This window comes from Rosa rugosa, chromosome 2, assembly GCF_958449725.1.
Source record: "Rosa rugosa chromosome 2, drRosRugo1.1, whole genome shotgun sequence".
Classification (NCBI taxonomy): Eukaryota; Viridiplantae; Streptophyta; class Magnoliopsida; order Rosales; family Rosaceae; genus Rosa; species Rosa rugosa.
In genome coordinates, this window is record NC_084821.1 from 37,170,556 (window position 1) to 37,195,357 (window position 24,802).

The following is a 24,802-nucleotide window of genomic DNA, read 5'->3' on the forward strand; positions in this document are numbered from 1 at the left end:
GTGTTTTGAGTGTCCCAAGTGATTTAATACTGAACATAAATGATGTTGCCAATGAAAAAGGGTGTAGCTATCCTTGATGCTTGTACATTTGTATGGGACTTACTTCGCTACGACTCGAATGCACATTGTGTATGCTAAGTCAAACAGAACAAAGAGATTGGGAATTTTCTGATACTCATATATTTCTCATCTCCCGAATTGGAGTATATATACAGAAGTTACAGAGTTCTACTAGGAAACTAATTACAATAATTACAACGTGATATTCTCTCCTTAATTACATAAATATTCTCTCCTTGATTACACAATCTTAATCAGTCCACAGTTACCACGATAAATGGGATACCAATCCCATGACTCACGCTAACACTCCCCCTCAAGTTGGAGCATACAGATCACGGATGCCCAACTTGTCAAGTGAGTCATAAAATACCTTGCTAGATATTGCCTTTGTAAGAATGTCTGCCAACTGCTCTTCAGTAGGTACAAAAGGAAATGAAATAATTTGACCATCCAACTTTTCCTTAATGAAATCTATCAACCTCCACATGCTTCGTTCTGTCATGCTGAATCAGATTATGAGCAATTTCAACAGCAGCTTTATTATCACAATATAGAGGCATCGCCTTCTTCTGTTTGAACCCCAAATCTCTCATCAAGTTCCTCAACCACAACATCTCACAAACTCCACGAGCCATTCCTCTATACTCTGCTTCAGCATTGGAACGGGCTACCACCTTTTGCTTCTTGCTTTTCCAAGTAACCAAATTACCACCCACAAACGTAAAGTAGCCTGAAGTAGACCTTCTATCAGTAATACAACCTGCCCAGTCTGCATCTGTATATCCACAAACATCCAAGTGTCTATGCTTGGAGAACACCAACCCTCTACCTTGAGCAGACTTTAAGTAGCTCAAGATTCGAATTACAACATTCATATGAGCTTCACTAGGATTATGCATAAATTGACTCACAACACTAACTGCATAAGCCAAATCTGGTCTAGTGTGTGACAAATAAATCAATCTCCCAACTAACCTTTGATACCTTGCCTTATTTGTGGGTACCTGATCCGGATATTCTGTTAACCGATGATTCTGCTCAATAGGAGTATCAGCTGGCTTACAATCAAGCATGCCAGTCTCTGCTAACAAATCGAGGACATACTTTCTCTGACTCAACATAATACAATCCTTCCCTCGAGCAACTTCAATCCCTAAGAAATACTTCAAATTTCCCAAGTCTTTCATCTCAAATTCTGTGGACAACTGACTCTGCAACTTCTTAATCTCCTCTGAATTATTAACTGTCACCACCATGTCATCAACATAAATAATCAAGGCTGTAACCTTACCCTTCTGATGCTTAAGGAATAAGGTGTGATATGAGTTACTCTGCCTATATCCAATTCTCCTCATAAATGTTGTGAACCGACTAAACCAAGCTCTTGGAGACTGCTTCAAACCATATAGCGATTTCCTTAGTCTACACACCACCTTCTCTCCTGTGGAAGTACCATATCCCGGAGGCAAGTCCATGTATACTTCTTCATTCAAATCTCCATGTAAGAAAGCATTCTTCACATCAAACTGCTGTAAAGGCCAATCAAGATTAGCTGCTAGAGACAGAAATACCCGGATTGTATTGATCTTTGCCACTGGCGCGAAAGTCTCATCATAGTCCACTCCATACTTTTGAGTATAACCCTTTGCCACTAACCTTGCCTTATATCTATCCACCGACCCATCTGAATTGTGCTTCACAGTATACACCCATCTGCACCCAACAGTCTGTTTTCCTGGAGGCAATGGTACCAACTCCCACGTACAGTTCTTCTCAAGTGCATCCATCTCCACGGCCATCGCCTTTACCCACTTCTCATCCTTCATTGCATCCTGCACTTTACTAGGAAGAGACACAGAAGATAATTGATTCACAAAGGCTACATATGGTTTAGACAACCTATGGGTCGACACATAATTGGCTACAGGATACTTAACCTTAGCACTCAAACTCGGTTCATACTTCTTTGGGGGCTGACCACGGGTTGATCGATCTGGCAAGACTTTAATTTAAACCTGTGTAGTTCCATCTAAAGGAACAACACTACTAGACAAAGGAGGATTATTAGACAAATTACTAGACAAAGGAAGATTATTAGACAAACTGCTAGACAAAGGAGGATTATTGGACAAAAGGGAACCACTACATACCTCTGGCGAAGACTGAACAGGAGAGACCACTGATGGAGAGGGAGAGACTGGAGTAGCTGAAGTAGCATGCACATTCTTCAAACTAATGTCTTCAGTCACTTCAGGCAATGTATTGTTGACGGGTTGATGCTCCCCCTTCGACGGATCGAAGTCTTTTCCGACCTGTCTAACAGACCCAGTCGACGGATCAAACAAAGCTTCTGAAGGAACTGGAGGTGTCGGACACGAAGGGTCGAGAGCTGCATCAAGAGCTTCTGGACTTGGCTGCTTCAGTGGTTCAACGGAATGGCCCTCAGACAAATTTGTGATTTCAAGGCTTGTGTCGGTCACTTCCTTGTACTGCTCTTCAAAGAAAACACTCTTCTCCCCCTGACTAGGAGCCGCAGTAGGCGAGAAATAACATGTGTTCTCACTGAAAGTAACATCCATGGTGACATAAAACCGTTGGGAGGGAGGATGATAACACTTGTACCCTTTCTGATGAGACCCATAACCGACAAAGACACACTTAAGGGCCCGAGCATCTAACTTGGAACGTTGGTTCTTATAAAGATGGACATAAGCTACACAACCAAAGACACGGGCAGAAAGGGTATTGAGAGATGGAATGGAGACATGACTAGACAAAACCTCAAATGGAATACGACCTTGAAGAGAAGAAGATGGGAGACGGTTAATAAGATGGGATGCACATAGCACCGCCTCCCCCCAGAGATATTTAGGCATATTGGCACTAAGAAGAAAGGGCACGACCCATATCCAAAAGATGACGATTTTTCCGCTCAGAAACCCCATTTTGTTCTGGTGTTTGAGGACAAGTGGTTTGGTGAACGATCCCATGAGATTGGAAATAATCATGAAACGAATGGTTAACAAATTCCCCCCCCCCCCCCCCCCCCCCCAATTATCAGATCGGAAAATTTTAATGTTAGCATCATATTGGGTACGAACAAGATTATGGAATGCTGTGAAGGCGGAGAAAACCGCATCTTTTGACTTAAGCAGAACAACCCAAGTTAATCTCGTAAAATCATCAATAAACAAAACAAAGTAATGCATTCCTAAAAGGGTTGGATGTTTGGAAGGTCCCCACAAGTCTAAATGAATTAACTCAAAAGGCATAGTACTAGAATGAAAACTCGGAGAATAACTAGACCGATGACTCTTAGCTAAGGTACAAGTCTCACAATGTAAGCTAGAATTACTTACTCCCAAAAACAAAGAGGGCATGGACTTCTTCATGACACCAAAAGACGGATGACCCAAATGACGATGCCACAACCATAACTCATCCAACCGATTAGAACTCAATGTCAAGGCAACTGGACCTTGCGGTGCTTGTGTCTGTCCTGCGTACATGCAATCTAATTGAAACAGTCTCCCCTTTAGGTCTCCCTTGCCAATTGTCGCCCGAGTGCACAGATCCTGAAAGACAACATACATTGGATAGAAGGTTACAGAACACTTGTTTTGTGCGTTTAACTCAGACACAGATAAGAGGTGATGAGATAGAGAGGGTACATAGAGGACATTATAGAGAATAATAGAAGGCGTAACTTGGACTGACCCAACACCTAAGACTGGAAAGGACTTACCATTTGCATTTGAGACGTGTTATAGATGGGGAAGACAAAGTGGTAAACAAAGACTTATCATAGGTCATATGGTCAGACGCACCAGAATCAATTATTCATGTATCACTACCAGTAAAGTCAGAAATATTCAAAGCAATACCAATTTTACCTCGATGTTTCTCAATTAGAGGAACATTACCCTTAGTATGGTCCTGACCTTCCACACCATAGAAATCAGGTTCTTGCACCAACTGAATTGCCGCCTTGCTTCTTTGATTATTGTTGCCACCTTTCGACCCAGAGTTGTTGGAGTTGATTCTCAGCAATTTGGGGCATTGACTCTTGTAATGGCCAATATTTTTGCAATAGTTGCAAGTCACCTGGTTGTAAAATGGAGCAGATCCCCTGTTGTAGTTCTGATTCGGCTGATACCCCTGATTCCTGGGCCGATACTGAGAATTCCCATTCTGAGGAGACAAGGAGACTGGTGAAGAAGACTTGGCCTGAACTGTCAAACTAGAGATTTCGGTGTGAAGGTTCTTCATGGCTGCCTTGTTGGTCAAATCTCCCAGTCTTCTTCTTCAAACAGCAACCAAAGCTTCAAGATGGATCGAAATAGGACGGCAGAGCTGCTACAGATGACAAAGACAAACTTTTCAAAGAGTACAAACTTGACGGCAAGGTGTTGCAAACTTTTAGGGTTTTTAGGGAAGAAGGAACAGAGGACGAAGACAAAGGACAAACTCTTAAAGAGTATACAAAGACAAATTTGCAGCGGAAACAAATGAACAAAGCCCAGACGGATCTCTGCTCTGATACCAAGTCAAACAGAACAAAGAGATTGAGAATTTTCTGATACTCATATATTTCTCATCTCCCAAATTGGAGTATATATACAGAAGTTACAGAGTTCTACTAGGAAACTAATTACAATAATTACAACGTGATATTCTCTCCTTAATTACATAAATATTCTCTCCTTGATTACACAATCTTAATCAGTCCACAGTTACCACGATAAATGGAATACCAATCCCATACTCACGCTAACATGCTAACTGTCTCAGATTTTACACGTTTCTTAATTTTTGAGTATCTAGTTTAGAAGTTTCTATTGGGATATATACGCATAGTGGTTGAATTTCAAATACCTGATTCTCTATGAAAAGAAAAGTTAATGTCTTGAAATTGCAACTCCAACAACTTCTGCTTTCAATGCTAATATTAGCGACCTTTTAGAGTCAGTGATGCAGTAAGGATAGGAAAAGATCTTGGTTCCCCGGTTAAAGAAAAAAGTAAATAAAAACAATACTCTGCTTATGGAATACCAACTTCCTTAAATGTGCTGGCTTTGCACACAATGTGTTTGTTCGCTTTCAAGCACATGCGTACATAAAGGCTTTGTAAACTTTGCATGTTGGTTGCATTTCAAGTATATACGTACATAGCACACAAACACATACATCAAAAGTAGGTATAAATGCATCTGATAGTTTACATACTCACAAATAATAAACTGATAAATTGACAGTCGAGCTTATTTTCATTTTCTCCTTTCTGGGCCATTTGACTAAATATGATGATGATTGCAGGCAGCTTCACAAACAGCGGTTACTGGACAGGCTTACCAGTCTTCTACAATCTCAGTGCCCTTGCATCAAGTCGGCTTTCCTCCTTCCGCTATTTCTAACATGCACATATCATCTCCTCCACAGTTATCAACTGCGCCTTCAGTCCCTTTCCTTGACATTCCTGAATCCCACAGCAATACCAACCTGGCCACTAATCTTGTAAAGCCTTCTTCATTTTTTGTTACCCCTCCTTCCCCTGCAACAGTGATTGCACCTGTATCTTCATCAGTGCCTAGCTAGTGCTCCTCTGTTTCAACCTGCTGTGAGTCTACAGCGTCCATATGGTGCTCCTTTGCTACAACCTTTTCCCCCACCTGCCCCTCCACCATCTCTCACTCCTGCTTCTTTTTCTACTTCAAACTATGGGCCAGTTATTAGCAGAGATAAAGTCCGAGATGCACTCCGGCTGCTTGTTCAGGTTAGTCTCCACACCATTTTTTGTTTCCCCCAATTAAGAAGATCTCATGTTTGCCATGGTCTGAAAATTCATCAAGGGGGGGGGGGGGGGGGGGGGGGAAAGCGTTTGTAAATGCATCAGAAATAGTTCATAGTCTTGTGATCAAATAAGCACCAGCATTTGGAATACTGGATGAGTCTAGTGGTCTTATTTATCAAGGATCAGAGCCATAGACTAGAACTCTTATTTCTTGTTTGTTGGTCTGTTAAAGTCATATGGGGTTATTTCTCTTCTTGTTTAATTTAATGTGGAAGTTTTCTGAACAAATAATTTAGTTGCTATTGTTTGTTGGACTTTATTATCTTGTGGTCCTTTATTGGCTAGTACCTCAACCGTAGTCTGATAATTTGGTGAGTTTGACTAGGAAAGTACATTGAACCCATAGCAATCTCTCATTTCCCTCTTGTGCATGTACTGTATCCGGCTTTTCCTCTTTGTATTATTATTAATATTAATAATTTTATTATTATTTGATGAGCAGCTAGCTTTGTATGTTCTGTAGGATAATCAGTTCGTTGACATGGTCCATCTAGCACTCCTTAAAGCACACCACTCATAATTCCATTAGGAGAAGCGTTAAATATGCAGGTGAGTGAGCAGCTATTGGAGGCAGCACTACAATCTACGGAGATGGATTGTTTTGGTTTATCGTGTAGAAAACCTTCTCCTTTCAGATTGCATGAATGTATAGAATATCTCTTCTCATTCTCACCAGAGCACCTGATATATTATCTTATATTATCTTCTATATAACCTAAAGGGCGTGGACTGTTCACTGGCGCGTCACTGTTCATTCGAGTGGCACTGTTCATTTGAGTCCGAAGTAAATGACTATTTTGCCCTTGGTGCTTACGTGAATTACAGTCGCCCATCGTTGTTTTTCTTCTTATGCGTTGGTCTTCTATATTTTCAGAATCATGTTTTTGAGTAGAAGAGACTGGAAACGCCAAGAATATCTATCAGATTCCAGATCTATCTAATCACTGTTCTGGCAATTTACCTTTGTACTATTCATAGTCTGAGTATATAAGCCATAAGATTGACTCACGAGTGGCTTCGGGAACTCTCCATTTACGTCGACTCCAGCTCCTCCACTGTTGCAATCTCCGATCAACGTCAACCTCCATAGAAACTGAGTTAGTATCATCAATCAATCACTTTCTTTCGGCTTTTTCTCTTTAAATTATGCATCTGATAAACTGTGGGTCTCTTATTTCAATTGAATTTAAGCTTGAATAGGATTTGTAAACCCAGAAACACATATTTTCAACTAGAAAGAAAAATTCGAATCTGGTTTACAAATTGAAATTTGGTATGATAGTAGTCAACTTCTTACTCAAATATATCAATGTCTTTTAGATTACTGTATAGAAGTGTATAAGTTGATTGATAAATCAATGTCTTTTAGTAATTTCACAGTTGTTAAGAGTCTGTAACATTTGTTCTCCAGTTTTGATTTCGGTTATTAAGTTGGTTTACAACATTAGCAGTTACGTTTGAATCTTTCCTTTGTTTTTCTGAAATACACTTAAACTACAGATATTTAGCTATTGTAGATTTGTAGTTTGATTGATAAATTCTTTTCAGGTGTTCAGAATTGTCGTGCATCAATTCATCAACCACAGTTTGAAATTGGATTGAGGCTTGCAGAACCTTACACTTTCATCAATTATTGTTGACCTTCAACCAGCTAACTAAAACGTTCAATTTTATTTCATTTGGTTCGCACTTAAATTTACATTTACATACTATTGAATAATAACTGAGTGAGTTTCATGATGTTTGTTTTAATCACTTATAATGATCTTTGTTTAGAAGTTATTCACTGCATAGCATATTGGTTTCTTTTTTATTTGAAAATGTTTGCAGTATCTACACTAGGTACTTTTGCGCTGCATATACTCTTTACTTTAGTGTTAATGTGTTTGAATATAGCTTTTTAGAGTACTGCATATTGATAACTAGATGAATGGTCCCACATCCATTTAGTTTCGCTTTCAATTGGTAAACTTACGGTTCTTAATTAAAGAATGGTAGTGATATGAAACGTGATTTGATTTGTATCAGTGGTAGTACTTAATTTGAATCCTTTCTTTAGAAGAGTTTACACCATATCCATCTATGTCGATCAGCTAATAGCTTTAAGCTAGAATGTTATGCCTTATTGTAATAAAATGCAATCAATGTTTTTTGGTGTACTGGAAAGAAGCATATGAGGGATTTCTGGTTGTTGCAACTGGCCTAATAGTTGGGTTCATAATGGCTGATAGTGTAGCAGAAAAATAAACATAAATTTGGAATTTACTAGATAGTAAAGTTTGTTTATTTATTCCAAGGTTCGAAAAATCGCTAGGCGCTAGTCGGGCGGTGGGCTGGGGAGGAGCGCCCAGACGCCTAGGCGGGTGCCTAGTCGGCGCCTAGGCGGTTTTATATTTTTTTATTTTTATTTTATTTTTATAGCATATATATGATATATAAAGACTTATTATATTTTACAAATAAGAATAATAAGAATATATCTCATTATATTTTATATTTTATATTTTATAAAGACTAATTACATTCCATAATAAGAATATATAAAGACTATTCAAAATGAGATATTTCCCAAGTTTCATAATAATCCACCATATGAACGATGGGTCCCTATTCAACCCAAACCCAGAAGCCTACATACACCAGCAAACTAAAAATCGTGAAACGGAGGCTAGGACCCAAGTTAGAATGACCCATTCCTCCTTAAGATCTCATTCCAGTTCCTCTCCACAGAGATTTCAGGGATCACGATCTAGATCTACGTTGCATCCATCGACGAGCTCGTTGGGTTGACCGCAGCTCTAGATTCGCCGGCCGTCGGAGTGGCCAAGGAGCTCACTTATGTCCGATTCTCTTGTCTTCTCGCTTCGATCGACCATCATGCACAAACATCAAGCTTCAACCTTCTCTTTCTCTTCCCTTTTCACAATTTTGGTCAAGCTTGAAGCTATCTCCATCGCGATCTCAGTTTCACAATCAAACTTGATTTGATTGGTGAATTTGGGTTTCTCAGGTTTTACTATTAGCTAAATTTGTGTACTCCTTAAGTTTACGTTGGGAAATTGGATTCTTGAGTGACTGAAATGGATCTTGAAGGTGATTTTCAGATGCTTCGCTCAACCGCCCAGACAACGTCGCTCAACCGCCCAAGCGCCTAGTGGCCCGCCCAGGCGACCGCCCAACCCCAGCCCACCTAATCCCAGCGACTTGGCATTCCTCGAGTCGGAGAGCCGCCGCCCAGCGCCTAGGCGCCGCCTAGGCGGCCTGGGCGGCCGAGTTTTAGAACACTGATTTATTCAGGTTGGCTACCTATGATCTATCTGAGCTGCAAATTGAGGGTGATGGAAATCGCCAGGTTAAATACCAGACATATATGTCACCTCAATTTATTTGTTTGCTTGGATCAAGTCAAACATCTTAGTTAACATGCTGCAGTTTCGAGCAATAGCTGATCAGTTGTTTCGCAATCCAGATTACCATGAGCATGTTAGAAAGCAGGTTATAAAGCAGGTATGGCTGATCAAAGACATCTGCTTCATTCCTTATGTTAGCTCTTTTCCCTGATAGGCACTTCTTTACCTTGGTTTAGTTACTATTAGGCAAAACTAATACCAGAATTTTCAAAACAAAATAAATGCCCCAAGTATTGGAGAGAAAAAAAAATTCAACCATTCTATACATTATTTCGCAGTAGCTAATACGAAACATCAAATGCAAATTCCCCTCAACTGAATCTAGAACATAAAAAGGGAATGCCACAGTATGGCAGCCTAACTTCAACCCAAATTTGCTTCAAACTCAACAACCCTGAACACAATCTATTCACCAAACGTCCAAACCCAACCCACAGATCATCTAATGTTCTCAATATTCAACATAAGAAAATCTAAAGGCAAGCTTTCGCCCTCAAGCACTAATTAACAGTCTACCCAAAAAAGGAAAGTAGAAAGTTTTGGAAAGTAGCCTTTTATTTGTCTCTGTCTTTCCTTTGATTTTCAATTTTAAATGAAAGATTACTTCTGTTGTCTCTGTCTCCGTTTTCAATCTTTCTTTGTGGCAATTGTCTCATCTCTTTCATTTTCTGATTAAATCAATTTCTCTTTGCAAATCCAGGTAAAAAATGAATGACTTTATAATGCTAGGGGTTACACAAAATCTCATTAGTTGTATTCTTTCTGTCACTTAATTACACAAAATCTCATTAGTTGTGTATTCTTTCTGTCACTTTAATGTTTCAACTTCGTTGATTACAGGAGCTATGGCTGGTTGCTTCTTATGAATTAGCAAGCATAAGGCGTTCTTAGTGGAGAAATAAGTGAATGGTGCACTTCAACAAATCAGGTAATTGTCTATCTGTTTCTATATCTATCTCAATTTCTTTTTATTTATTTATTCCCTTCTCTAATTTCCAACTTTGGCATCTAAGTTTGTTAACTTTTGGTGACAAGTCAAATCATTCTCTATATGTTTCTATATATTACCAGCTTGGACATCTTTCGACCTTCTACAGAGATTGGAAGGAGTTCTACATGTTTCAAGAAGACATCAACACCATGAATGATCTGTAATAGTTCTGTTATTCTGTATCAATGTTCACGCCTTAGGAGATTATAGTTACAGTTACCACTGATTTTGGAGTGAAACCTACTCTTGCTCTTTGGGTTCATAGAATCCAGAAAGAGAGCGTGGGCTATGTAGCGTCATTTAGCGTTTAACTACCAAAAGATAATAATATTGTTTATATATTCTAATCAACTGTAAACACATATCGATTATAAAAATACCCGCAGCAAAGCGCGGGCTATCTATCTAGTCTTTAACTAATTAGTGTTGGTTTTTCGATCAGTACCCTCAATCATTTCTCATGTGTATGTCTTAAAATCAATAAGAGAACATTTTGTTCCATTAATTAATTTCTCAAGTGCATGCATGAGGCACTAAAAGCTGATCAAAGGCAAATTTAAAACGTTTTAGGCTCTCTACCAATTGAGTTAGACGTACAATTATTCATGATCCCTCTGAATCAGTAGCTGGTAATGAAGTTCAAGATGATGAATCTAGAAAGATGCTTTTAGGTTTTAAAGATAAGGACACGTGCAATTTTGCATGGAGAATAATAATAAAGGGCTGTGGATATATAATTTGATTCTATTCTCGTTCTTTTTTTGGTCTTCATCCCAACTTGAAAAACTGGTTTCATTCGCTCTGAATATATTCTTAGCCTCAATTCCACGCACACGTAAAGATAGCTAGCTCAAATATATATATTCGTTAGTAGCTCAATTCTCCATCCTCTCACAATATCCTTCTTAAATTCATCAAGTTCATTCATGTGCGTATAGCAGCGCTCAATCTCAGTCCCCTCGGTTCTCCTCTGGTCACTGTTAATTACCTCCAACGTACAATGGTAATTACATGTTTTCATTCATGATTTTGTATACGCTAATTAATCCGCGTAATTTAATTTATTAATTAGAGTGGAATATGTATGTCAACTACGACAGGAATATCCTAAGAAATGCTACGAGTGGTTCACAGGACTCCTAAGGCCTCATGATCAACAAACTGAACATCCTCCGCCAACGACACCGGTAATATTGTGTTGATCAAAATGTTCTAATCATTAATTTAATTTTTTTTTTGTCTGAATCGAATCAAAATGTTCTTAATCATTCTCTTTTTTTCTTTTTCTTTTTCTTTTTCTTGGGACAAGAATCAAATGTTACAATACGTAGTTACGTACTGATTATAGTATTCCATATATATGATAGAACGTGCAGAAACAAGCTGGAAATCCTTCTCAAACCAAGCTCGGGGAAGATGAAAGACCCCAATACCAGAAACAGTATACAGTTAAAGATAATGAAGTTAACGAAAACAAGGGAAACGGCAACGGAACTTTCGCTGTGGGTGACACGTCTATCTCAAAGGAAGATGACAAACCTCAATACCAGAAGAACTACGTAGTTTCTGGTAATAAAGTTGATAGAAACGTGGGACACGGCAATGGAGCTTTCACTGTGGGCGACCGGGAGGGGTATATGATCGATCCACATCGACAAAGTAAACATAGCGCATAAATGATTTTAATCAAGCAAGAGTACATCATCAATCCAAATAAAGTATGATTAGATAAAGATCTTGGTTACGCCTTGGGATGGCACCTTCTAGCTAGCTAGCTAGAGTGACCCTCCCTTGGTGCATCCTGGCAAACAACAAGATTATCCAAGTAATTAAATTACTCTCTTCAACCTAAAATAAAAGAGAGACCCTCCCGTGGTGCATCCTGGCAAACAATAAGATGATCCAAATAATTAAATTCTACTCTCTTCGACCCAAAATAAAAGGAAAAATAACGCTTAGATTGATATATATGATATGTGTGTGTGTGTTATATTGTAGTATATGTAATGACTTAATAGTTGAGTCTCAGTGGGTGAGTCATTATTGTGACTGATATTTTAGAGGTTGAAGATAATTAATCGCAAGGAAAATTTGTAATACTTTAGAGGTTGAAGATAAACTAGTTTTTTATGGTAATTATATAAGGGGGGTTATATTCACACCCCTTTTTTACTCTTTGATTACTTTTAGCACTCCCTCTTCAATTTTATATTTTCAAACCCAACTCTGCCCTCTGTCAAGGAAAAACCCAACACTGCCCTTTATTTCTTTCATTTTTGCTATAGCTAGGTCTACGATTTCTATCTCCCATGTAAAGTAAGGACGTCCTCACACACAATTCTATATATCGAAACTAAATGGTCATATGTGAACCAAACCAACTTCTGATAAACTGTTCCTTGGGACACTGGAAAAATCAAATCACAATCATAATTAACTAGAAGTTGAGAATTTGGAGGCAGGCAAAAAGAGCTCGGTTTCTTCCAACATAAATGAAGGTGTAAATCTGACAGTCTTGAGAAAATAGACTACATGAATAAACCAATTAATGGGGGTATAAGAGATTGTAAGCAGGTGATCAAGTGCAATTTCATGGAATCAAAAGAAAATTGGCAAATCAAATTCAACGCACATATGCATCAAAAACACTTATGAAAAAAGTTATAGTGTGATTTGCAAAAAAATTAATATCAATTTCATTCCAAAAATACAATCTGTTAATGCAAACCTGAAGAGTACAGTGCACCTGAACGTCTTTTGGTCGCTGGATTAGTGGATCTATCCATAATTGGGGGTAAAATTCAAGTAAAGTACGTCCTTTTTGGTGCTCTTTTCCTACAAAACTTAAACTTTAAGCTAAGCAACATTTATTTAGTTCCTCAAAAATCGATGCCCTTCTTTTGATGTCATAGCTAGGTTTCACCAAAAATTGGAATGCCATATATGCCATTGGAATAGGATAATTTTAATTCATATTGGGAGGCTCGTGGGTTCGAATGATACTTTGGCACAACCCAATCCTTGGATCATCGACACTCAAAATCCGTCTCATGAGAATCTTCCGGATTATGGTTATCGTTGGGGGACGCCTCAACGTCAGAACCTATTCCTGAGAATTTAGAACTCTTTGAAAATTACACTAGTGTACATGAGACGTGGGATAGAAACTCCATCATAATGATGATGTAGTTGCGCATGAGTTTGTTGAGTCGGATGATATCGAACCACGCTCCGTTGATGAATGAATGCCATAGAGAAATTTGGCCTAAATCGAAAGATGAGATCCAAGTTAAGTTGGATTCTCTAACGAAGAGGAAGGTTTTCAAGCCAGTGATGCCAACACCTCCTAACATAAAACCTATTGACTAATGAGTCTTCGTTAGAAAAGCGTGTTGAGAAAAAGATATGGTAATCTCGCCTTATGGCGCAAAACTTCTCACAAAATGCCCTGGAATCGACTACGATGAGACATATTCTCTCGTAATGGATGCATTGCACTCCACTACCCTGTCAGTTTGGTAGTTTCCGAATAACTGAACATGCAGCTTACAAATGTGGTCACTACTTATGTTTATGGGGATCTAGATACGGAATGTACATGAAGATTCATGGTGAACTTCATTTACCCAAGTCAAGTGGCTCTAGACCACGGAGCGTGTTTACAATAAGGTTGAAACGCTCACTAAAGTGACTACTTGATTGGGAAAGGATATGCCTGCGCGTTTCCATAACAAGTTTCAGATTCTATCGCGGTTCATGTTGGACATGATCTTCATTGGAAGCCCTTAAAGAGTTAAGAGAAACTGCTGAACACTTGAAATCCGAGTTTGAGATGAAGGATTTTGGGAGAACACGATTATGTCTCGGTTTGGAACTTGAACATCGTGTCGATAGATGCTTAGGCATTTTGACAAAGTCAAGCCTTCAAGCACCCCCATGATCGTCCGTAGTCTTGATCCTGAAAATGATCTTCTTCGTCCTAAGGATGATGACGAAGATGTACTAGAGGTAGAAGTGCATTACTTAAGTACAATAGGCGCATTATTGTACTTAGCTCAATGCACAAGACCAGACATCTCATTTGCAGTGAACTTGTAATTTACTATTACCTGTGGCTTTTACCACCTTTAAACCCACAAATGACCCTCTTGAGTTTTTCCATCTTTGAGCTTGTAACACATTAGGGGTTGAATACTTAAATATGCAAGTGACTAAGCAGCTATCGAAGGCGGCACTACAGTCTACAGAACTAGCTGGATTGTTTTTGTTCATCTTCTAAGATTTCCTTACCTTTCCAGATTGTATGAATGTATAGGATATATCCTCTCATTCTTGTGAGAGCTAGCTCCTGATATATAGTTACTATAGTTACAATTTTCTGTGCCGTTTACCACCGTTAAACCGATAAATAGTCCTGAGTTTCCATCTTTTATCTTTGAGAAGTACGCTGCTTTTATTTTGTTGTTTAACCCTGCGAGGTAGTAGACAAGGGAAAGATAGCATCTTCTTTTTCCATATCGTGGGTCAACTCCTACCCTCTCGTACGGCTCCGAATAAAAGTAAAAATAAAAACCTGAAAATAAGTGTAATTATTTTTCTAAAAGAACAAAATATAAATTATAACAACTTAAAACTGAGTATTTATTTTCAGCCGTCAGATTCACTTGTCTCTCACAGTTCTTTTAAAAACTGTTCATTAGGTGAGCAGGTCTAAAGATATTAATTGGTACTCATAAAGTCATAAATGATTTACGGTGTGGGACTACCCTATCATTTTCTTTGTTCACTCTACTTACTTTATTACACTCTACATTTTAATTTCAATATTAAATTTACTTATCTGACTTATTTCTTTTTCCATAAATATTCTTATATGACCATTGAATCGTCCTTTTGTTTGGGTGATTTGATCCTATAAGTGTTTCGGAGACCTTTTAGTGTCTTCGATGAAGTTTCGTCTCGATTGACGTAGTCTTTGGTGTTAGTTCGCGTATTTCGAACTTTCATTGCTTGTGTATTTTGTGTCGTATTGAGTGTGACCTTAATGTGATTAGGTACGTGACGGAGTTGTGCTGAGCGGATTTGTGCTTATCTTGGTTTGCGTGTGAAGACGCAACGAGATTCAGAGGTGAGTAAATCTCACATTGTTTTGGGTGATAAATTAGTTATGTGATTGTTTTAGTAGGATTAATTGTTAGCCGTAAAATCATATTTGTTGCAAATCGATATTTCTTTTCAAATATATAAACTTGATCGACAAACGGTTCATGGGTAAGTAAAACGATATTTTGTTATAAAATGAATTTCGAGTAGTGTAATTTGTGAAACTATAGGTATTAGTGGCATCCTTGAGTGGATAACTACGTATATATATCTATCTATCAATATCTTGGTGGAATTGTGTGTTTTGTTCACTATTGTTGCGCAATATGATGTTACGGAAAATAAATGAATTTGAAAAGAAAAGACGGTTTTGTCGGCTTTGAGTTTTGAAAGAAGTAGGTATGATTTTGATGATGGCCGGTTTTGAGTTGAGAAAACATTATTTTGAAATTGATTTCTTTATTGTTTTGATTTGTTGGAGTTGAGGATACAATATTTTGAGGAGATCAGTTATGTTGTGTTATTGAGTTTTGAGAATTTGTTTTGAGGTAATACTTCCATAATTGTTGGTTTGACCTGTGTGGTAATCTGTGTGATGATGTGGGTTGTTGTTGAGTGATTGATGTGATATTGATGTTGTGGTGATTGGTGTTGTCAGTGGTTGAATGAGTATTGATTTTTAGTCTATTTCTAGTATTGAATTGCTTGATTTTGTCGTAATCTCCTGAACTAAATTATACGCAGAGATTACTATTTTCTAAATTGATTTCTTTTAATGTAGTCTCCTGAACTAAGTTTTATGTAGGGACTACTATGATTTCTATTGGTGTGATTTCAATGTAGTCTCCTGAACTAAACTTTATGCAGGGATTACTATGATTTTAGATTGTGTGATTTTAGGTGATCTCCTAAATTAAGTTTCTATGCAGGGATTGTTGTTGTTTTTTTTTGAAACGCAGGGATTACTAGTTTTACTTAATTCAAATTTTGAGTGCATTTGTGGTTAGAGATTTGTAGCGAGTTGTGAAATGATTTATAGTATCACAATGATGACAAATGCTTCTTGTCGAGAGGAAATGAATGTGATTTCGTGGAATTGTTGTTGAGGCTAAAAATGTTTTGAAATGTCACTGAGGTGACAACTACATTTGTTGAGACAAATGAGGATTCAAATTTGCTCACCATCTTTAGTTAGTGGTGATACCACCACTCTATAAAAACTTGACATGTGTTATTGAATTTAACTATAGTTAAACATGATTAATTACATTGAATTTAAAACATGATTAATTACATTGAATTTAATAATAAATAATAAAGAGAAAAAAAGGAATTTTAAACTCTCTGTTCCTCTTTCTTGACCGAAACAGAACCTGATCTTCTTCTGCTACACCTCATATCAGACCCAAAAATCTCCAGTTCCTTCTGCAGAGTCCTAAACAAACGCAATACTGGGTTCAAGCATCTCTTTCATCTCTGTTGCCCACTTCTTCGTTTTCATGGCCCATCATCACTTTTCTGCAATTTTTTTTTTTTTTTAAAAGCTTGGGTTTGTCTGCATCTCGAATTCTTGATTTGAATCCTGTTGAGATTGGGTTTGATTATTTACTCTTATTTTCTTGGGTGCAGGTGGAGGTTCAATTTGGAACTAATTTCTAGCCCACAAGCACACAATTCTGTACCGCCTGGAGTTCAATTGATGGCTACTGGTAATGGAGATCCAATAGCAACTGCACAGTGTGGCATCAACATTCCCTCGATACGAACGCATCATTTTCTAGAAAACAACAATAGGGGAAACCATAGAGAGGCCCAACCGCTACTTGCATCTTGTAGCCCTATGTTCAAGCTACGCTACGGTATCCGGAAGTGGCAAATACGTCGCCAGGAAGCCACCTTCCCGGCCTTGCCAAGTTGCCTCCATAATATGTATTTCTAGACTAGAATGAGACTTCTTGTCCCACATTGAAGAACATGTAGAGGAAGGAGTCTCCCTCCCCTACATAAGGAGACTCTTTCCCACTTACTCAACATCCCATTACAACTCATGTAATCCCCTTGGGCCGCAAGGCCCAAACACTAGTTAAAGCTTTCAAGTTGACGTAGTTTCCTGCTAATGCGGGAAACGAACCACTATACTTCTCGTGTGTGTGTGTGTCTCTCTCTCACTCTCTTTTACGTTAATTAGATCCCCACGGATCCAAGCATTAACATTGGCGCCGTCTGTGGGAAGCCAACACAAAGGCTTCGTCACGTACCATGAACATCGGTAAACATCAAATTAGGGCTGGTCAATGGCCATCTAAAAAGTCAACGCTGGCAAACCAAAAAAAAATTTCGGTGCCAATTCTCTTTGGTCACCCTCCTTCTTCTTCGTTCCATCCTCCGCCAGCAAGGCTCTTCCGCTAGCAATGCCTCCGCAAGGCTCACGGTCATGGTCGTCTCCACCGCACTCTGAGACTCCGCCGCTAGCAAACAACATCGCCGTCTCCGTCGGACTGTGCACCGCCGAACTACCATCGAGCAAATTGCAGTCCGATCCAAGTCTCCACCGACTCTCCGCTCCGCCAACCCGCAGTCAACTCTAGCACGCTTCTGCTAGGCAACCTCCATTACACGACCCAATCATCAGCGGCCAAATTTCTTCCGCTCAAACTCCGGCATCGCAAACGCACAGCTGACCAAGACTGCACGGACGAGCACCGCTGACCGAGCAGCTCCACCGCCGGACTGTACACCTCTGACCCCCAAGCTCCTCAGTCATCGAGCAAAGTTCCAGTCCGGTCCAAGTCTCCGCCGACTCTCCGCTGAATATCAACTTCAATTTTAGCTACAACACCGCTAGGAGACACCAGCGGCAAAACCTCCGCCAACCTCTACCGCTAGCTAGAGCTTCACCAAAGCTCCGCTCCGCCGAGCACCACCGCTAGCTAGAGCTTCACCAAAGCTTCCTCCGCCAACCGATACCGCTGGCCAAAGCTACAGCCGGCAAAGCTTCCTCCGCTGGCTACCGCAGCTAGCAAAAGCTCCGCTCCGCCGCTGGCTAAGGGAGCCACTGACAAGCTCCACCTGCTAGCCAAGCCCTCCGCTGAGCAACCCCTCTGCTGGCAAGACTCCGCTAAAAAACTCCTTCGCTGGCAAGGCTTTGCTGAGCAGAACCTCCGCTGCAAAGGCTTCGAACTGCTGGGCACAGCTCCGCTGACCTGCTAGCCAAACCTTCGCTAAACAGCGCCACTACAAAACAGCTGCACAATTCGCTCGTCTTCATTGCTTCACCGCCTGAGATTCACCTGGACTCATTCTCATACTCTTCTCCGAATATAAATGAGTTTCCAACTCTTCTGACACAGCTGCACGTCCAAGCTCTTGGCTAAAAAACGAGATAAGTTTTCAACTTTTGCTCGCTGCTGTGCAAGGTCAAAGCATGTTTTATATACATATATCAATCTCTCACAAGCACGTTAGCAAATAATATAGCGGCTGCAAACATGAAATACACTTGTCATGGGTTTAATCATACATGTGATCTGCTATGCTCCAAGTTAATGACACGAGAGCATATATTTGTTTGCTTCTGCACACTTACAGCAAACACGTAACTGACTTGAATGTGTTCCTCTACTAATTGCACGATCTTACTGCTATATTAGTTAATTGAACGTATTCATCAATCAACTCTCACACACAAAGCTAGCTGGCACTTAACTTATTTGCTTGCTCCAACTATTCAATTATAGTTACAATTAAGCATCAGCGCATAGCTCTACAAACTTGATCTGGGCTTCCTACTTTTTATATTCTCATTGAATGCATGGCATGCTATACTCCAATTCACCGCCACATATCACACTTGTCTGTTGAGCTCTATTCCTTCTCATTTTATTTTGCTTATTGAGATATATATGGAGCTACGGACCCCATTTGTTATTCTATGCCTCTTATCAATAACTTTAGGGGTCATCATTTGGCCCGCAGGCCTAAAAGCCCATGGGCGCCCGCCCGGCCCAGTGGGTAAAAGCCCGGCCCGGCCCGCAGCAAAGCCCATCTCAGCCCTGCCCATTGGGCACGAGGCAGGGCTAGGGCGGAGGGTTCAAAGCCCAGGCCCGGCCCGTTATATGCCCATTAAAGCCCGCCCGGCCCGGCCTTATAAGCCCACCCGAAAGCCCATTCAATTCTTGTATTAATATCTTTTTATGTAGTTATATTGAACTAATTATTGCATTAGGTCATATGTTTTTTTAATTTTGTATTTTATTTTGGTCAATCATTAAAATATCATAACTTTTTCATAGCTTTTTGTATTTTTTTTAACAAAATAATATGACATATAAATATAATGGGCTCGGCCCTGCCCACCCAAAAAAGCCCGACCCGGCCCTAAAAAGCCCGTAAGGCCCTGGGCCTTGATTTTTAAGAGAAGCCCGGCCTGAAAAATAAAAAAAAATATGTTTTGGCTCGGCCCGGCCTGAGCCCATTAATTTTGGGCAGGGCCGGCCCTGCCCTGCCCATTGACGACCCCTAAATAACTTGATAAACATACAACACATCTATAATTGCTTTACATGATGATACGATACCATTATTGTGATTCACCTCACCTTGCGTGGTTATTTAAAGTATGGACTAAATACTGTTTAGTCCTTGAGCTTTTAACCATAAAACACTTCAGTCCCTGACCTTCTAATTTCACACGTTTAGTCCATGTACTTCAAAATTTCAGACCAATAGGTCCTTGCCGTCTAAAAGTCGCGGCGAAATGTCTATTATGCCCTCAGTTCTTTTTTTTTTTAATAAATTTATTCCTTTCTCTTTTTTTTATTTTTTATTTTTTCTTTATTTTATTTATTCTTTTTTTTCAAACAGAAAGAAAGAAAGGAAAAAAAACATAAAAAAAATAAACAGAAAGAAAAAAAGGGAAAAAAAATTCCTTTTCCAAAAAAAATAAAATAATTAATTAATTAAAAAAAAAAACTGAGGGCATAATAGACATTTTGCCGCGACTTTTAGACAGCAAGGACCTATTGGTTTGAAATTTTGAAGTACAGGGACTAAACGTGTGAAATTAGAAGGTCAGGGATTGAAGTGTTTTATGGTCAAAAGCTCAAGGACTAAACAATATTTAGTCCTTAAAGTATATATGCACAATCTTGTCGGCATGACTTTACTTCTAAAAACTTAGTTGACCTCACTTGATTACGTAAGTGCATGATAATATGTAATACATACTGCTATTAAAACACACATAGTTGCTACATTTATGTATATCCAATGGCTATGCAATTAATGCCATATCATACAATGGATGCATGTTATTGTCTATACCCATGGCATAGCCGCCATGCACGTGTCAATTTCTATTATTCATGATAATAAAATTCGGTATTGTCCCTCGAGCACTTTGAAAGAAAAAATAGATGTGTATAATTAATGGATCAGTCGTCAACTACTACATTGCTCGCTTACTTTGCTTAATATCTTATCAAAGTACATATGCAAATTATTGATGTTGATTTTACAAATCCACATATTAATCATCTATTTTTTTTCAAGGAAATTCAACTATTTCTATCGGGCATTCAACCGCAACTACGAGTTGACGTACATTATCGGAACACTTTATCCACCAAAGCAATGGAGCGTCATGCTTGGACAACTCCAACATGATTTGGGTACTTACGGTGATTCCAACTCCAACTCACTCCAAATCGGCATAAGATAAGTAACTTTATCTTCTCTTTTACGCTCTTTCAATTTGAGCTGGTGTCATGCCAATCACATGCTTTTACTACTTTAAGCATGCCTACAAATATATCACACTTGATATGCATCTACATGTCTACATGATCCTTAAGCATGTTTACAACAATTCAAAAATGTTATTAGCATCCACATTACAAGTACACGCTATACACGTATGCCATGCTCCTATTTTAATTGCAAAATTAAATAAACATAGGACACTCAAACAAAATATCATTACTTGCTCTATTTGTTTGTCATTGTTCGTACAATTACAAACTTTACGAGTCTATGGTCTACGACCAACCGCCAAGCGGTAAGGCAACGCCTCATAATGTCAATGACCGCTACGCGGCATTGCAGTCAAGCTTTTCTCCTTCGGGAAAGAGTAAAGGGACCGGTTAACGCAGCCCACGACAGCCATTGATTCGGCAGTTAACCCCCGACGCTTGGGTATCAAAGATTAGGTTCGCTACCTAACGCCCACTGCTTATACGCAGCTTCCCTCATTAAAAAATTTCCGACCATACGGAGCTCTATAGCCAGGAGTTGGGGACTCCTTGGAGGGCCTAGCAGGGGCCCACCCGAAAGGGGATAAGCGTTCGCTCCGACCAATTCTAGATGGATAACGCACTTGCACTAATTATGCTCGTTATACGGCACAAAGCTACGCTTTGGTATCAACCCCGCAAGAAAACCCTCATTCACTAGGGACTTCGGGGACTTGTACATACAGCCCAGCATAATTAGCAACAGTTACGCTCATCACCTTTGAGCTACCCGCTCTTGCCTCAGCGGCACCGCCGAGCTTTCACGCTCTTGCCTCAGCGGCAATCCCTGAGCTTTCACGCTCTTGCCTTCGCGGCACCCCCGAGAGTCCCGCTCACGAGCTTCCGCTCACCCCCGAGCTTCCCGCTCACGCCTTCACGGCACCCCCGAGCTTCAGCTCACGAGCTTCCCGCTCATGCCTTCCCCGCAACCCCGAGCTTCCCACTCAAGCCTTCGCGGCACCCCGAGCTTCCCTCTCACGCCTTCTTGGCAACCCCGAGCTTTCCGCTCACGCCTTCGCGGCACCCCGAGCTTCCCGCTCACGCCTTCCCGGCAACCCCGTGCTTTCCACTCACGCCTTCCCGGCACCTCCGAGCTTTCCGCTCACGCCTTCCCGGCACCTCCGAGCTTTCCGCTCACGCCTTCCCGGCACCTCCGAGCTTTCCGCTCACGCCTTCCCGGCACCTCCGAGCTTTCCGCTCACGCCTTCCCGGCACCCCCGAGCTTCCCGCTCACGCCTTCGCTCACGCCTTACCGGCAACCCCGAGCTTTCCGCTCACGCCTTCCCGGCAACCCCGAGCTTACTGCTCACGCCTTCCCGGCAACCCCGAGCTTACCGCTCACGCCTTCCCGGCAACCTCGAGCTTACCGATCACGCCTTCCCAGCAACCCCGAGCTTACCGCTCACGCCTTCCAGGCACCCCCGAGCTTTCCGTTCACGCCTTCCCGGCACCCCTGAGCTTTCACGCTCTTGCCTTCCGGCATTCCCAAGCTTTACACTCACATCCCCTCCACATAATACACATTAATGGAACATTGAATTCTTCTACCATTTGTCGTTTGCGACAAATTGAATTCTTTTCGCGTTCCATTAATACGAGCGAAAACCAAACAAACACAAACGTTCGCGTATGCATCGTTCACGAAATTACAAACGCTTGCCTTCATGGCACTCATGCAACTTACACCGAGCGTAAACTCGTCAACTCGACTCGTTCATTTTCTTGCAAGCACCATGCGCATCATATGCAATTCATATGCTTATTCGTGATATGTTCACACAACCATACTCGTTCTCGACTTTACACGTCATAACCGATCATACTCGGTGTCATTCATATACATCAACATGTATCATGCACATTGTACATTCGTATATGCCAATGCATATCCGCGCAACTCACATGCGTTGCCCAATACAACAAGCATTCTACATATGTGCGCTTTTTATCTTTGTTGTGCAGGTTAACGAGTCCCTTCTTGCTTACGGAGTTCGGGGACTTGTAGGGGCTAGGCGCCTCTCGGACGTTACTTATGCTTGATGACTTCATGTTTATAACTCCCCAACCAAGAAGCTCCTCTTACTTGGGGACTTCGGGGACTTGTAGATACTTCTTCTAGCAAGCTAGTTTGCTATCTCACCAAGCATAAGTAGCACCCTCTTTGGGACACCCACAAGCCATGGAGAGGCCCAACCGCTACTTGCATCTTGTAGCCCTATGTTCAAGCTACGCTACGGTATCCGGAAGTGGAAAATACGTCGCCAGGAAGCCACCTTCCCAGCCTTGCCAAGTTGCCTCCATAATAAGTATTTCTAGACTAGAATGGGACTTCTTGTCCCACATTGAAGAACATGTAGAGGAAGGAGCCTCCCTCCCCTATATAAGGAGACTCCTTCCCACTTACTCAACATCCTATTACAACTCATGTAATCCCCTTGGGCCGCAAGGCCCAAACACTAGTTAAAGCTTTCAAGTGGACGTAGTTTCCCGCTAAGGCGGGAAACGAACCACTATACTTCTCGTGTGTGTCCCTCTCTCTCTCTCACTCTCTTTTACGTTAATTAGATCCCCACTGATCCAAGCATTAACATGAGTGGATGTTGATGCCATTCAGGTTGTCTAATGCACCCAACACCTTTATGAGGCTTATGAACTAGGTTCTTCTTCCTTTTATTGGTTCTTTCGTCGTGGTGTATTTTGATGATATATTGATATATAGCAAGACCAAAGAACATCTGGTACATTAGAGGTAGGTTTTGGGAGATTTACAGGAAAATAAATTGTACATTAACCTGAAAAAGTGTACTTTCTGTACCAGCAAGCTGCTGTTTCTGGGTTTTATGGTTAGAGAATAAGGCATTCAGGTTGATGAAGAAACGGTACGAGCTATAAGAGAATGGCCAGTTCCAAAAACAGTTTCTGAGGTGCGGAGCTTCCATGGTTTGGCTACTTTCTACAGGAGATTTGTAAGAAATTTCAGTACCATTACTACTCCTATTACTGAATGTTTGAAGAAATGCAAATTCCAGTGGGGAGAAGAACAAGGAAAGAGCTTTGCTTTAATCAAGGAGAAACTTTGTATTGCACCGGTTCTTGCTCTTCCCAATTTCAACAAGGTGTTTGAGGTTGAATGTGATGCTAGTGGCATGGGAGTAGGTGCTGTGTTATCACAAGAGAAGAGGCCAGTAGCATTCTTTGGTGAAAAGTTGAGTGAAGCTCGTCAAAAGTGGAGTACTTATGATCATGAATTTTACGCAGTGTTCCGGGCATTGAAGTAATGGGAGCACTACCTAATTCAGAGAGAGTTTGTATTGTTCACTAATCATCATGCCTTGAAGTACCTTAACAGTCAGAAAACTGTTAACACGATGCATGCAAGGTGGGTGAGTTTTCTGCAGAAATTTTCTTTTGTGATTTAGCATAAATTTGGTACTCTTAATAGGGTGGCAGATGCTTTGAGTAGGAGGGCTTCCTTGCTGGTCACTTTAGCTCAAGAGATTGTGGGTTTTGATCTCTTGAAAGTATTGTATGAGGAAGACGTTGATTTTAAGGAGATTTGGGCCAAGTGCAGTAGCAATCATGCAGTTGCAGATTT

At 40.4% G+C, this 24,802-nt stretch overlaps 2 long non-coding RNA genes and 1 pseudogene across 3 annotated transcripts; all 3 read left to right on the forward strand.

Annotated features, from left to right (window-relative positions):
* The window catches only part of LOC133730703 (primary amine oxidase 1-like), a 76,728-nt pseudogene that overhangs the window by 29,687 nt on the left and 22,239 nt on the right, over nt 1–24,802 (forward strand).
* LOC133732874 (uncharacterized) lies at nt 5,384–10,731 on the forward strand. 2 transcript variants are annotated; one of them, XR_009857356.1, is made up of 8 exons: nt 5,384–5,836; nt 6,378–6,698; nt 6,789–7,011; nt 7,463–7,596; nt 9,212–9,266; nt 9,347–9,409; nt 10,165–10,252; nt 10,396–10,731. It is a non-coding gene; the product is annotated as an uncharacterized LOC133732874 (long non-coding RNA). The 2 variants fall into 2 exon arrangements; XR_009857357.1 differs by lacking the exons at nt 9,212–9,266; nt 9,347–9,409 and having other exon boundaries at nt 5,389–5,836; nt 6,378–7,011.
* Nucleotides 11,160–12,495, forward strand: LOC133732873 (uncharacterized). The gene is made up of 3 exons (XR_009857355.1): nt 11,160–11,318; nt 11,416–11,502; nt 11,683–12,495. It is a non-coding gene; the product is annotated as an uncharacterized LOC133732873 (long non-coding RNA).